Here is a 4,853-nt window from a genome sequence, read left to right as displayed (position 1 = left end):
AAATGAAAATATATTCGAAAACTTAGACTCACCTATTAATAGATAAGAAATTTTAAAGTTCGTCCGGGGCTATAACAGGAATGATTAACCTTCGAGTTTTTAAAATTTTGACGAGAAACATATAATTTTTCTTGAACGTTTTTTACATTAAGATTTTATAAGCTCCAGATTTTATTAGTGATGATGATATTAAAAATTATCGTCCAATTTTCTACTCAACACATCGTATAAGATTCTTACGGGCATACTTAACCAGAGGGTGGTTAAGATCCTTCCTCTTATTATATCCCCAGCACAGAAAGGCTTCCTTAATGAAGAACGGAGTCCAGAAGACATTGCCCGGTTCTTCAAACGCAATTATTGGTTTGTAATAAAACAAAATACACTGCACTTGGGATGGATTTCGAAAACGCCTTTGACACATTGTCTCATAAGTTCTTAATAGAGCAACTTTTAGGATAGCTCCTATTGGGGTCTGTAAAAATGGTTTCAATACCAAAATCTGGATTGCGAAGTAGCAAACTCTCTTCGTCAAAGATTGATTTACCACGAGCCAGTAGCTCCATGAATATTTTGATTGATTATGGCCAGCTCGGCAGAGTGATCTACTTTCACCATCCCTTTCTTATGCTTATGAATGATTCATCATTGAAGGTTAAAAATGAGAAACATGTCGTTAAAATGTTTGCTGTATGCAGAAATTGAACTGTATTTCTTACAGGGTGTGAAAATGGCTTACTGAAATCTATTAAGGATTCATGGAGGTGTCTAACAGATTTTCTGAGGAAGTCGGGACTTACGATTAATCTTGGGAAGACATAAAGTCGAACTTTGAAGAATTCCTGAGGCCACAGCTTGCAAACTTTGCGTTCGTTAAACCGAACCTCTATTTGGAATTGAAGTTGCTTTGCCCAAAATGAGGCTAGAAGCAAGAACGAAAATAAAATAATGAATATGCTCTAAAGAAGTGTCATGATTTAGAGGATCACTCCCTTTCTAGATAGGGAAGCAATGTTCATGGAACAAAACGTCCTTCCAAAAGTTTTTCATCTAATGAGGTTCGTCCCATTTCAGTCGAACTTGCTACTTTTATCTGAAATTGTATGTAAGATTACCAAAAAACTGTGCATATATAGCAAGAGATTAATGCCCCGACAAACGATCTATACCAGTCTTTGAAACTTAGACTCAACTATTAATAGAGGGCGGGGCTATAAAGGAATTACAAGCAAGATAGCAAGTATGTATGGGGCCAACGGAACTCCTTTCACGCAGCCATGGGATCTTCATGGTCGGTATTTTCAATTCCGTTCTTCCCCTTCGAGCCATTAAATTTTAACGAGACTGAGAAGTAGAGATGAGTGCGCCTAGGAGGTCGACTTATACTCAGCGAGTCAATTCTTCTGCCAGGGGGAAGTGGATTTGAAGGACTTTATACTATTAGGGCTCGAAAGAGTTTCTCACAGCCTGGGGACCATGTGTCAAATGGGTCTCCGATTCCATTCTTCTTCGCTGTTAGATGTCTGAAAAAATCAGAAAATTAGAAGATTCCACAATCAAAGACGTACTAACCCCGAAGTCCTCGTGAGGAGAAGAATGGAAAGGCTTGGTGTAGACTCGAATGCGAGTCCGCACATGATATGCCAAAATACTTTTTGCGACACAAAGCAAAAATGGTTTAGATATAGATTAGCAACATCGACTATCTTTACCAACAAGAGTCGAGATACTCCTGAGGAGCGAATGTGTCATTTTTGTGGAACTGTAATCGAGACTTCCTTCCACCTCTTTATTTTTGAACTTGTATCGCCCCTGTGGTGAGAGTAGTTGTCTCCATTACAAAGAAGAGGTTGAGTCCTTCCGACTGGCTTGTCCCGACGTCAGTAAATATGGAGGAGGCTCTAAAGATAGAGTTTATTCTAGGCAAAGTTCAGGGGATAATATATGCGGCAAAAGTAAACGATCAACCCGTGCCAGTAGGGATTGGAAAATTAGTCAAATGTAGATTCATACTCTGTATTTTTTTTTATGGAAGGTACATAATTTTATCAATAATATTGAATAGGTGCATATTTGTGTAATATATATTAAATAAAAATCAATGAAAAAACCGTTAGACAATATATTAGAAGTATTGAACACTGAATAAAAGAAATCAATGGAATATTATGATAGACACTTAAAGGGTTTACCCCTACTAGAGGTTGAATGAATCCAAAGTTCTATTTCAAAAACGTGATACTTTTGGAAAAATCATTGGAGAAGGGGATTGCTATTTTTGATATATTTAATACGTGTAGATAGACGTTATTATTATGTACACTAATATTATATTATTCAAGTGCTATTCAGGATAATTATATGAGGTAATAATAAAAAGTACAGTTTTATAAATACCACGATGAAGCAAGGCGAATGAATCCTACTCCTTAATACAATAATGGAATTTATCTATTACCGCAGAATCAATAAAACTGGTCTCAGTTTTTCTCTCAGTCATCTGAATTCCGAAATATCTGGGATTATAGTAATTCGGGACTATTACCGTTCTGTGTCATTTTTACCCTTAAAACATTCCCCAAATTAAAAGTAGGATTAATACAAATATATTTGATCCCAGATATTTCAGAATTCAGATAAATGAGGGAAAAATTGAGATCAGTTTTGGATTCTGCACTAAAAGATAATTTTTTTTTTGGCTTGTATGCATTTTGAACAAAGTGAGTATTACGCTGAGTATAATTTTTTTGAGGAGAAAACATCCCACTTGCTAACATTCTTGCTGTAAAATATATGGTGTACCATCCATGATAGGTAGTAATTTTTGCTTCATCTGTTTCTTGAAAAGTCATACCTAGCGTACTTGCAGTGCCATGTGCAATCCACAAGCAGCATCTGGTAGCATAAAGTCTTAGTGGTCCACTTAACAAATAAATTAATACTTTAATCATAGCAGTAATTAAGATCCAGGTACATTCCGTCAATTCCAGACTGTTTTTACAGCTTGGGGCGGATAAAGATTAACAGTTTTGTCATTTATTACTAAACACAGTTACATGGCTACCAAGGAAAACTTACTAGAACTTTTTTATTCTTTACTCTGTCAGGGCTTTGTCTTGCAAATCTAAAACAGCAAGGATGACATTGCTTATTTGTGATATATTCTGGGTAAAATTTACTAATTAATATGCTATTGCACGGAAGTTATACCAATAAAAAAAAAAACGAATTATTGTCACCTTTAATAGTAGAAACTCATATGATTTATGTCGATTGTTTCACGATTTCTTTATATAATTTTGATTAATTCAACATCCACAGATTATTTGTTAATTATTTATAAATGGGGACCAGGCACGTGGTATGTTATTTTTATCCACCACAGAGGTTAATTTTCTGCCCTTGCTTGTTCGTTGTTAGTCACCAGGATAACGACAAATTTACAGGGATATATTTGATCAAACTGGTATGAAGATTATATATGGTCACAAGAGAGACCATTAAATTTTGAGAGGTCAAGGTAACACAAAACGTTTAAAAATGCATAATCGACCATAACTTTGCCACAAATTGAGATACATAACTCAATTTGATTTTAGGTAGACGATATTACCATAATGGTGGGAGCGAGTTCTGAAAAACAATAAACAAAACAGATTGAAGTTTAAATTATTTACATATGAAGAGAAGGCTGGATTGAAGATCATTAAGGATAAAACATCCATACTTCCTATTAGTTTATACTCTTTGTATGATTGCAGATTGTTCAATCAAAGAAAGAAGTTTTTGAAATACTTGTAATTGATTGGAATATTATGGGAAGCTTCTACTTCAAACTGGTCACATCTTCATTATTATATAATTATGTCTATTCCAGGGTGGAGGAACTTCAATATCCAAAGAGAATTGACATGTACAACACTCGAATTATTCCAAAAGTACTTTATTTAGGCAACATCTATCCCTTGGTTGGGGGAAAAGGCAATTGCTACACCCGTGGAAAGTGATGATGTGGCTAGTAAAATAATGATGGATGTAGATCGTGTTCTGCATTGAGGAAGTTTTAAAATAAAAAGATGGGGTTCCAGTGCGTTAAGCTCAGGAGAATCATGTATGGTGATTTCAGTTCTTGGGTATAATTTGGACGTGGAGTAGGATTATATACGACTAGGAGTAAGAGAATGGCCAAATTTAATCAAAGTTAACAAGAGAACGATTTTGTCAGATATTGCTCGAATATGGGATCCCCTAGGAATATTTGCTCATGTTTTGATTGAGTTGCGAATTGATTTTCAATCGTTGTGGGCACGAGGAATAGATTGGGACACTGTTCTAGAAGAAAAAAAGCAGAAGTATGGAAGACAAAAATCAAATCACTGGATCTGTTGAAGGAAGTACAAATAATAAGATCATTACGTCCAAAACATTTAGTAGGAAAACCTGAAATTCATGGATTTGCTGATGGAGGAGAATAAGCTTATGTAGGCTGTGTGTTTGTTCGATGGAGAATGGGGGACGGAAGTTTTGAAGTCAGGTTTATAGCGGCGAAGTCTTACGTAACTTCTATTCTAATCAAAAGCATACCTAGAATTAAATAGAATGGATGTTGATCATGACAAGATTGATGAAGTCTATTATAAATGCGTTACAATAGGAAACAGAAAAAGTTTGTATGTGGAGTGATTCAAAGACAGTATTAAACTGAATTCGAAAAGATAAAGACTCTTTTAAGGCTCATGTGCAAGCTCGTGTGTCAGAGATTCAACAGACTTATGTGAATGTTCGTAATGATCCGAAATCAAAGAGACTAAACGTCTAGGAGGAAAATGTAGGCGAAAGAAAGGAACAATTTG

Source organism: Lepeophtheirus salmonis, chromosome 14, assembly GCF_016086655.4.
Source record: "Lepeophtheirus salmonis chromosome 14, UVic_Lsal_1.4, whole genome shotgun sequence".
Classification (NCBI taxonomy): Eukaryota; Metazoa; Arthropoda; class Copepoda; order Siphonostomatoida; family Caligidae; genus Lepeophtheirus; species Lepeophtheirus salmonis.
Note: the sequence above shows the minus strand (reverse complement) of the source record.